Raw genomic sequence first — 11854 nt, forward strand, 5'->3', positions numbered from 1 at the left:
ATTCCAATAGAAGTTTCTACGGAATTCGCTAGGTTTTCTATTGGAATTATATTGAAAAATTCTATTTGGTTTTTGTGCTGATTCAGTTGTCAATAGATTTCGATTTTTCAATTTTTCTGTTGAGATTTTTTCTATTTTAATTATTGGGGACAATTTTTCGAAACTTTTTTCACTGGATTTTGTTTTGTTTCGCATTACAGAATCCGAAAAACTTAGATAATTGATGCCCACGCATTCCTATAGAATAAATCTCAAGAGAAAACTTCAGACAGAAATTCGAAATCTATTGACTTTTTCTTATGAAATGTCCAATAGAATCAGCGCCAAAAACAAATCTAATCTTTCAATAGAATTCCAGTAAAAATCCTATAGAAACCCCATAGAATTCCTATAGAATGTTAATAGATTTTTCTAGCGAATTCGCTAGGTTTTCTCTTGGAATTATATTGAAAAATTCTATTTGGTTTTTGTGCTGATTCAGTTGTCAATAGATTTCGATTTTTCAATTTTTCTGTTGAGATTTTTTCTATTTTAATTATTATGGACAATTTTTCGAAACTTTTTTCGCTGGATTTTGTTTTGTTTCGCATTACAGAATCCGAAAAACTTAGATAATTGATGCCCACGCATTCCTATAGAATAAATCTCAAGAGAAAAATTTAAACAGAAATTCGAAATCTATTGACTTTTTCTTATGAAATGTCCAATAGAATCAGCGCAAAAAACAAATCTAATTTTTCAATAGAATTCCAGTAAAAATCCTATAGAAACCCCATAGAATTCCTATAGAATGCTAATGAATTTTCTAGCGAATTCGCTAGGTTTTCGATTGAATTTTTTCATGCGTGAAGCCAACGCATAAGAGCAATGACAGGATTAAATTTTATTATTCAAAACATACTATAATGAATTTGATTATAATCTTACAGTTTCCCCTTACGAAAAGTATGGGGGAAGGTGGGGAAAAATGGACACCTCAGACATTCTTTAAAATATTCATAAGCCGAGAATAAATTGAGCAATTGAGCTCAGACTGGGGTCATTACAAACGGAAAGTAAATGTATTTGTAAAAAAAAAATTCAACAAGAATTGAATCAGGTGTTAAGAATTGAAAAAAAATCTAGTGTCTATTGTGGCCCTCGAGTCCTATGCAATAATTAAAGTATTGGGTGAATGCACATGATAACCATCGCCGATAAATGTATCAAAAAAAAATTTTTTTTCAGGCCTAGGAGAATCCTATTTACTAAAGATGAAAGAAACGTGAAGTTGTTTTATATCGAAATATCTCGAAACTGCCTGACCGCTAATCCTTAATTCTGATTGGTCAATATGTGCTACGAAGTTATTCATAAAAAAAACACGCGGCATTTTCAAATTCTTCAGTGACAATTTCAAATTCTTCAGTGGTAAATTTTGTTTTCACGTCATATATATATATATAATATATATATTTCACATGTATATATATCATCGGTGAAATTAATAAATTCTGTCCTTTTATGGAGACCGATTATTTAAAAAAATTGAAGATAATTAATTGAAAATGAAAAATTCTTTATAGATTCTTTTACTCTACTTCGCTATTCACATCAATCATTAGTCGAATTCTCTTTGATGCATTATCAATATTTATAAGGTATTCATGAGAAAATGAAATTCAATGAATTCCATTTCTTCATTTGAACAAATGAGTACGTCAGCGCGCGCGGGAGCGCGCGCATAGATATTGTAAGTAAAAATAATGAAACATAAATCAGGGACTTTTGTATTGAATGAATGCAGAATTCATGCGGAGGAAAACCTCGAGACATTTTTGAAATATAACCGTCGCTTGCTCTCAATCAAAATGAACTGAAAGGAAGGAATAGCCTCATCTACTTATTTCAGACATTCCCTGTCGTCTCAATTCGGGGAGAAATATTCATTTTCCACTCAGTATCGTACTGCTTCATCCCGAAGTTAATTGTTTTTGGATTCAATTTTTGGTACACTTCTTGGAAATTTTCATGAATTGACAATTCCACTGGATTTTTCGAGAATTCCGTCATTAAAAATTCGTAATTTGTGGACGTCCGCATGAAAAGGGACCACTTTGTCGATATGATGTTATGTAAATATACTCTGATAATATTGATAACATTCCGCACATTTTGAGCCCAACATGATCAACAATGACATGGGGTCAACAATGACGTCGTTGGAGAAAATGGAAAAAACAATTTAACATTCCTGCAAATGGGAGTTGCTGACAAAAACGTGAATATCTCGGAAACTGGAATCGACAAAGTGGTCCCTTTTTATGTGGACGTCCACAATTTATGGAAAAATCTACGAAAACTGTAAATTTTAGTTCAATTATTCGATAAAAATCTCGATTGGGTGGAAAAATTCAGTTAAATATATTCTTGAATCTCAAATTAGTAGGAAATTCAGGATAATTTAGTACTAAATATTCATGTTTTCATTGAAAATTGAACTAAATTGTGGAATTCTTGACTTTCTGTTTCTCAAAGATTTGGATTTTCATTGAATTTCCAGAGAATTCGGAAACTCCATGAAATTTCGGCATTAAAAATGAATTTTTTTTGAAACATTGTATTATGGACTGATATTGTAAAGATTTTCTCATTTATTATTGTTGTGGAGATGTATTTATTCAATGTTATTAATTAATCGAATATATATGCTATTTTCTGAGATCAAAAATGTATTTTTGTTTTTAAAAAAGGTCCAAAATGGGATTTCACTTGACGATTACTTGAATTTTTCATTAATTCTGCCTCAACTTTTTCCTTTATGCGCAATATTTCAATTTGTACTGAAGTTATTGCATTATCCACTAAAGTTTTACGAAAAATTCTTAAAAAATTGCGAAATTTTACAAAAATTCAAGGATGATTCTCAACAGATCTTTCTCCCGTTTATGTATCTGATACCGAGTAATTAATCTTCTCAGCAATAGACGTTTGAATAATTATGCAGATAATAGTCTAATTGATTTCTAATCCAATAGTCATTGTTTTTAAACGACTGAATTCTTTAAAAAAAGAGAAATTGATGGATTATTCCTTAATGAAGAAAGTATGAAACATTGGTATCTGATGAACAAGGGAAATGAAAACTTTTTTGCCTCACTGGAATTGAAAAGTGAAAGAGAAAAAGTCAAAAAGATAAGGATCTCAGTCTTTTCCTTAATGGTGCGTGGTAAAATGGAAAGGGAGAGAAATGGTCACAATTTCGAAATTAATCACCACACATTGAATTTTTGAATGACTTGAAAGACTTTCAGTTTTGAATGAGTGTTGAATGAAGCTGTTTGTGATTATGATCACGCATGGAAAAATCGACAGAAAAGGGTAACACTTTCGCTGGGGAATTGTATCAAATTTCTATTGGAATTCTATCGGAAGTTCTGTTCATTTTTTTTCTCCTGCTTTTTTTATGGATATTAAATAGAAAAAAACGAGATTTTGATCTTCAATGGAACTCTCTCCTCCAAGATTCCTTTTTTTCTGTAAGAAATAAAGCTCGTGTGAGGATTCAAGGCCAAGAATTTTCACTTAAAAAATGGAACTGAATAAGTTTTAAAGAAAAATCCACATTAATTTTCTTTAAATCAAATACAGTTTGCAAAACAATACAAGAGAAAATTTCTATAAAAACAACGCTTGACTATTGTAAATTTTTCACTAATTCTGATGAAAAATTCCCTAATTTGAATGTAATAATTGATAATTAATGTATTTAATTTCTTTTATTGCAATACTTTTTATAGAAATTTCTTGACATAAATTTTAAGTATGTGTTCCCTTGAATTCTTTAATTCTCTCATTTGGAAATTGAACCAAAAAACGAAAATTTAGGCCTAGGAATTTCTACAGAAACAATTTTGCAACAATAAGTTGTTCAGAAAAATAAAAACCTATTGTTTTTTTCTGAATAAAATTCGAATAAAAGCCAAACTTTTCGCGAATGTTTAACATTTGGTATCAACTTGAAAAAACAATTATTAAAATGACAAAAATTGTTCGAATACGAATCCTTACGGTTTTTTTAATTAAATTTGATCGTAATAACTCAATCTTCACTCAATTCCATCGAGCAGACATTGTGTGTACATTAAATTTAATAGCAGATTGAATTGGTGAATAATTGTTGGGTGAAATTTTGAGAGTAAATGTGTGAGATCGTTTCGAGTGAGAAATAGCGAGAACCGCGGAGTCATTGGGAGACCAAGTCCAACACTGGGATTTTCTACTTCAGTGTAATTGATTGTAATATGAGAGGTGAATTTTACTTGCTGATGATGAACGGTGACCCAGTATGGAGTATGACTCGCTGAAGTGAAAACTTGGGAGTCACTTTCCTCGAGAAAAAGGATTTTTCGCACATGCATTAATCATTTATTTGGAGTTATTAAATTAATGAACTTATTTTGTTTAAAAAATGGGAAAATTCTTCGATGAAAGAGGGAACTTTCGTCAGACAATTCACAATTTCAATTGAACAATTGATTTTTTGTCGCTTCAAATTAGTGTCATTAATTCGAACTCAGAATAATTATATTTTTTAATTTTCTCCACAACTTTGACGGATAAAACTTGTAATTTTGAATTAAAGTTTTGGATAAAAGAAAAATTATGGTTGAATTTTTTTTTTTGAGAAAGGAAAAATTAGATTTTTTTTGTTTTTTCAGTTATTGAAAGGCTAAATTCCAATTAAAAAAAGGATTTCTTCAATTTAGTTTGATGATATACTTTAATAAATTATAAATGAAAGTTGTACTTCCAATTCAAACTATTCTATTTCTTGATTTGAATTGTATAAAGTTATTGTACTCACAAAATAGCTAGAGTCTCAATTCTCAAGAGAATCTTTATTCACAAGAGATTTGAACTGAAAATTGCAAAATGTCTTTGTACTGCCCGAGAATGTGGGAAAATTCTTTCATGAAAATGAGACCTTTCGTGAGATCATTCACCATTTTCAATTGAACAATTAATTTCTATTCTCTGTAAGTTATTTTCATTAATTCAAATTCTAAATAGTGATTTTTTAAATTTTCTGCACAACTTTGACGGATTAAAATCAAAACTTTCTATTAAATTTAGAATAAATACAAAATTATACTTGGAGTTTTTTATAAAGGAAAATTAATATTTTTACCCTTTTTTTCAGTTGCGAAAAGGCATCTGGACATTTGAAAAAAAAAACATTCCTCCAATTTAGTTGGATCATGTGCTTTAGTCATTTATTAGTTAAAGTTGTATTTTTAATTCAAATTGTTTCCAATTTTTGTTTGAATTGTATAAAGTTATTGTACTTAAAAACATAGCTAGATTTTTATCTCTATTCCCAAGAGAATTGAACTGAAAATTTCAAAATGTCTGTCTAGTCCTCCGGAATGTAGGAAAATTCTTCGATAAAAATGAGACCTTTCGTGAGATCATTCATCATTTTCTATTGAACAATTCATTTTTATTCTCTGCAATTTATTCTCTTTAATTCAAAATTTAAATACTGATATTTTTTAATTTTCTGCACAACTTCGACGGATGAAATTTATAACTTGAAATTTAGAATACAAACAAAATTATATTTGGATTTATTTTTATAAAGGAAAGATTAGATTTTTTCTGCTTTTTTCAGTTGTTGAAAGCCATTTCAGCAACAATTTTTGGACAATTGAAAAAAAATATTACTTCAATTTAGTTCGATCATGTGTTTTAACAATTCATTAATTAAAGTTGTATTTTCAATTCAAATTACGCTAGTTGTTTATTTGAATTCTATAAAGTTATTGTGCTTAAAAACATTTTCATCTGTATTCGTAAAAGAATTGAACTAAAAATAGCACAATGTAAATTTTAAAAATAAATTTAAATAATAAATAAATAAAAATGACAACATTTTATCAACATAAAAAATGTTCTTCCATCTGACACCATTCCTAGAACTATTAGGAGTGGTAATTAATTTTCAAGCGTTCTTGATTGCATTTCTCTAAAGAATATTCCATTTTTTCAACACAAAATCTGTCTGCTGCCAGTAAATATGATAAAAAGTAGGAGATAGCGATGGACGAATCGTTGATTAAAATTAAATTCATTATCTACTCAAGAACAACATCTCTTTTCCCTAAAATGTCCTTTAAAAATAATTCCCACCCCCAATAAATGACATGAAATGGATGAATCAATAAAACACAAACAATTCATGAAGAATAAACAAAATTCCCCATTTATTCAGAATAAACCTTTCCAGCGTTTTCAAAATACCTAACAAGTGATGAGTAATGACGGCCGCTCATCCATTGACCCCCGAAGATGCGTAGTAGCGCCTCGTAACTGGTCAGACGCCTCTTCCCCATTTCCACCCAGAAACAACAGTGAAACCCACACGTAGAGAAATATTCAGCAAATATTACGGAACTCACAATTCACTCACCGATTAGGGAATCGACTCAGAAAATTTAACCCTAGACTGGTCACCATGCGAGAGAATTGCCGCAACACGTCGTTTTATTCACCTTGCCATCGACTGGTTGACCGGAAAAATTTGAGAAAAATTGAATTCGTTAATTGAAGTATCTGGAAAATTCGAGTATTTTTTTTTCATATTGTATCCTTAATTCTGGGAGAAAAAAAATTATTTCCAACAGGTGAACAATNGAGGGAATTGCCTCAACACGTCGTTTTATTCACCTTGCCATCGACTGGTTGACCGGAAACATTTGAGAAAAATTGAATTCATCAATTGAAGTGTCTGGAAAATTCTAGTATTTTTTTTTCAATATTGTATCCTTAATTCTGGGAGAAAACAAATTATTTCCAACAGGTGAACAATTTTTTCCCGTGTTAAATGAAATTGCCTGTTGCGCGACGTTGCTGGGAACTCGCTAAACGCGCCCGGGAAGTGTAGAGTGGATTCGGCAACGCTGGAGCCTAATAACACGGCGGCACCCTCCCGCGAAGGTGACTACAGTCGCATTTTCCCGTCGGGTGACCAGACTAGGGTTAAGGGTGCCAAGTGAATTTGGCGATGACCTTGAAAATTGACATTCACCAACAAAGTTATAATTTTTTTAATTAATAGTATTAGACAGATGGTGAACATCGGTGACAATTTTAAAATTTTAGAACTTATGGATATCGAGAAATTAAATAAACAAAATCAGTCTTATGCACGGCCTCTTATGGAGTTTTGATTAAATTGAATGTTTTAACCCCCTAGGAACTGAAGAAAAATTTGAAAAAAATTGAAGATATGGGGAATGATGTGTTCAATGTGATGGCGACAAAACACAATGGGGTACCGGGGTGAATAAGAGAGATATTTCAACCCGCCGTACCCATTTGATCCCATGCTTTCTCGAGGTTCGTCACGCGAAATAGAGGATTTTCCGCATTTATTTTCTCGATGTCTAGTTCCGGTTGCGGGTTTGAAATTTCGTCGGATAGATGAATACATATTCCTCCAATGATGGAGGGAAAGAAAAAATTTTTTTTGAATCTTTTTTCAAATTCACTTGGCACCCTTAAGTGACGGTATCGCATTTTTTCACAGGATATTCAGTTAAACATTACGGAACCCTCCGGAAAAATTCAGGGACAGTTCCGTAAAATTTCCTACCACCACATTTCACTCCGGAATTACGGAAAAGATACGTAATTTTTATTGAATATTTCTCTCCGTGCAGTGAAAGAAAAATTATCCCCATTAATTAACGAAAAAAAAAATTAATAAAATCCGCATTATGCAGATGACGAATGGGCATATCCTGGCATTCCTCCGGAAGTCTCATATTCCAACAACTTTTTAGTACCTCGAATAAGGTTCCCGTTACCACAGTCAAGATCAGCGTGTTTCAACCGTGAATATCTACTCACTATTAACCACTCCCCAATTCAAACGTGCCGGACAGCGCAATGTAACGCACGAAGGGGAAAGTTATTTTCACGAAACCTTCTATCCTCGAACTTGTTATATACCTCTCGCATATTTTCCACTGCTCTTGTTTTACGTAATTACTCGGCGGTCATGACTAAACTCACCGGTAGCCCCTTGAGGAAGACGTGTTACTCGGGGCTTTTTAAATGAAAGAGAGTTTTAGGTCGAAATCATTACACTCGATTGAGCGCAATTATTTCGGTAATAACTCCGGGGTAAGCGAGTCATTGAATTTGTGATTAATTCCGCTTGATAAGTTATGGCGGATTTTATATCGTTGGGTCGAGGTTGCAGGAGAGTTTATGGATATTCTTTATGGGGAGTTCAGATGCTGGGAATTTTTATTGAACCATTGTGCTTTGAAAATTCAGTTTTTTATTCGTATAAATCAATGGAAATGCAGCTCTTTCAGAAAGTTTTTATATACATTTGGAGATTCATTAGGAAATTCATTAGTTTTATTGAAGCGTTGTCTTTAGAAAATGTAGATTTTTTTATTTAGATTTTTATTAGTGAATTGATGGAGACTACTTTCTCATGAATATTTAATCTGCAGTCATGGATTCATTAGTGGACTTCACATTTTGGAGTGGTGAAGAAGAACAATTTGAAAAAGCATTTTTTTATCGTCCATCAAAATTGCTTGAAAATTAAGTAAATCCTGGTTTTAAGGAGATTCAGAAGAAAGAGTTTATGGATCTTCTTTATGGCAATTTTGGACGGAATCTTTATTGAACCATTTTATTTTGAAAGTGCAGATTTTTTTTTATTATTGGAAATCAATGAAGACGCAGTCGTGGGCTATTGGCTATCGGATGCTGGGAATTTTTATTGAACCATTGTGCTTGCAAAATTCGGTTTTTTATTCGTATAAATCAATGGAAATGCAGCTCTTTACGAATGTTTTTATCTCCATTTGGACATTCATTAGTTTTATTGAAGCGTTGTCTTTAGAAAATGTAATTTTTTAATTTAGATTTTTTGTAGTAAATTGATGGAGACTGCTTTCTCATGAATATTTAATCTGCAGTCATGGATTCATTAGTGGACTTTACATTTTGGAGTGGAAAAGAAGAACAATTTGGAAAAGCATTTTTTTTATTGTTTATTTTATTTTTTCAGATTTTATTTTTTTACATCAAAACAGCTTGGAAATTGAGTAAGTCCTAGTTTTCAGGCGATTTAGAAGAAAGATTTTATGAATATTTTTTACGACACTTTCGGCGGAATCTTTATTGAACCATTTTATTTTGAAAATGGAGATTGTTTATTGTTAGAAATAAATGAAGACTCAGCTTTTGCAGATTTAAGGGCAGTGAGATTTTTTATACATTGAAGATCGATTATATTATGTGTCTAAAAACAAATAAATAGTGCAAAAAATTGATTACTTATTCTTCATTTGGCTCGTAGACGCAGCAAGTGAAAGTGTTTAAAGTAGTCCAGGGCCTCCAATTGTCGAGCTGCAGAGTTTTTTTTCAAAATTTTGAAAAAATGTGTATCATAACAATTACGAGCGAGTTTTTTATGAAAAAGATAAATCGTCTAACACTCTATTTTTTTCTTTATGTAGCATTTTCTTGGAAATAGTACAATCAGAAAATTTGTTTATTTAAATTTGGAAAATTCAATCCAATCAAATGGATTGGTTTATTGAAATGACTCGTAATAAAGTATTTTATTAAAATGTTTTTTTTTTATGCGAATAAAATAAAATCGCTCAGACAATAGAGAGAACGAATTCACCAACATCTGATAATCTTTAATTTGAAATGAATGAGTTCAGAAATTAATATCGAAACGAAACGATTAACGAAAAGATTATTGAAATTCATAAAAAAGACTTCAAATAAAGAATTTTATTTAATTAAAAAACGTCATTTTTCTGGGTGTAAATTAGAACGAAAATAAATAAAAAAACTATATCCGCAAAATCAACAAAGAACTCCTCAGGCTCAATTCGTATCCCAACATTAACTTTTTTTCTCAACAGAGACATTATTGAAATTAATAAAAGAACTTCAAATAAAGAATCTTATTTAATTAAAAACTGTAATTTTTCTGGTTGTAAATCAGAACAAAAATCAATAAAAAAAATATATCCGCAAAATCAACAAAGAACTCCTCAGGCTCAATTCCTATTCCAACTTCAACTTTTTTTCTCGTTTTCGAAAATGAAAGTGCAGCGGTATTCTTTGCATACTATGTAACAAGGTCAAACCCATGAGGTAATCCCCGTTGGGGCACGAAGGCCCATTATGACACGCCCGTCTGGGTCCCCTCAATACACCTTTGGCATATGTTTACACTCATTGCGATTATAATTCGTTGCATCGTTATGCTGAATATTTTCACGTGACCCATGTGTACAAATCAATTGCCGCACGTCAAACGAACACTCGAAACCCGAACGTTCCCCGAATAGCAATCCTTCGCCAGAAAATTGGGACAAATCATCGAGTCAGTGAGAATGACTGTTTATTTTGTAATTTTAATTACAGAAGGCGAACGCTTTAATCTTCTTGACTATTTAATTAGGGGCCCCCCTGGGGAACAATCGGTCCTGGCCCTCACCAAAACAAAAAGACACTATCGAGGTCATCTAATCATTACGAAATACCGTTTATTACATGGGAAGTTGTATACGATATTTTTGTTATCCTTTCTTCTTAAATGCTGGATCAGAATGTCGGTTGCGTCATATTGCCGAAAACAAAGCACAATAACTTTAATTGAAGGGGGGAGATAACACGTTGAATCTGCATAATTATGTAGGTGTGTGAATTAAAAAATCACGCAATGAATAAAATCGACAATGACGAAAAAATAATTTATGCATTTTTTTCAAAAAAAGTGTAAATTTATGTAAAAAAATGTTTTCAAATTAATTCTTTTCACTTTGTTTATTGATTAATCCATTGTACATTCAAGTTTTTTGAGTCTAAATTTTTCCACCGAAATTTACAGCTGTTTTGAATAACAAAATCCTTTTGCATTTCTTTGAAGGAATTGATATTTATTGAGTTATAATTTTTTAAAAATCACTTACCTAGCCCAACCTAAAAATTTTGATTTCGTAAAATTAAAAAAAAAAATTTTGTTTTGTTTTAATAGTATTTTAAGAGATACTAGGAACACTTCTACATAATCATATTTAATTTTCATCGAAATCGAAAAAAGCCGATTGAAATATTATGGAACGCCCCAGAAAGAGTAATTTATAAAAAAAATTTAAAGAAATAAAAATTTCTATTTAAACTATTTTTTAACCCTCCTAAACATGCTCAATAAGCACCGCGCCGCCCACTTCCGAATTTTTTTTTTCAATAAAATGAGAATAAATAAAAATCTGAAAAAAATACAATGCCTACTTTTGACTATATTGAATTTATTGGCAATTTTTATTGCGTTCATATTCGCATAGATTGAGTACCAACAAAGTCTGAAAATTCGAATGGCTTAGAATCCCCGTTTTTAACCTCTAAAAATCTCATTTCGACACGAAATCAAATCAACTTTTTGCATTAAATCGCCACTTTTTTTCTAGTTCTATTACCATTTTCTATTCATTAGAAGTTGAAACCTTCCTCTAAACCCAAAATTAATCTTTTTTTTCAAACTTTTTTTTTCACAAATGGTAAAATAACACAGCCAGTTGACTCGGTTGGCAGGCGAGCGCCAGTTCAGGAGGGTTAATCCACCATATTTCTTTTATTTTTAACTAGGGGGCTTCGTCCCCTGCTCGCTTCGCTCGCCAACCCCGGGGGGCGTGGCCCCCCCGCTCGCTTCGCTCGCTCCTCCCCCCAACCTTCTTGAATTTGGTTAGATGTTCCTATTATATAGAAAAAAAAATTTATAAAATGATTGACCTCCTTTGAAAAAAAAAGATAGGGGGGGGGG

Source organism: Diachasma alloeum, unplaced genomic scaffold, assembly GCF_001412515.2.
Source record: "Diachasma alloeum isolate Michigan unplaced genomic scaffold, Dall2.0 Dall_scaffold_00201, whole genome shotgun sequence".
NCBI classification, from domain to species: Eukaryota; Metazoa; Arthropoda; class Insecta; order Hymenoptera; family Braconidae; genus Diachasma; species Diachasma alloeum.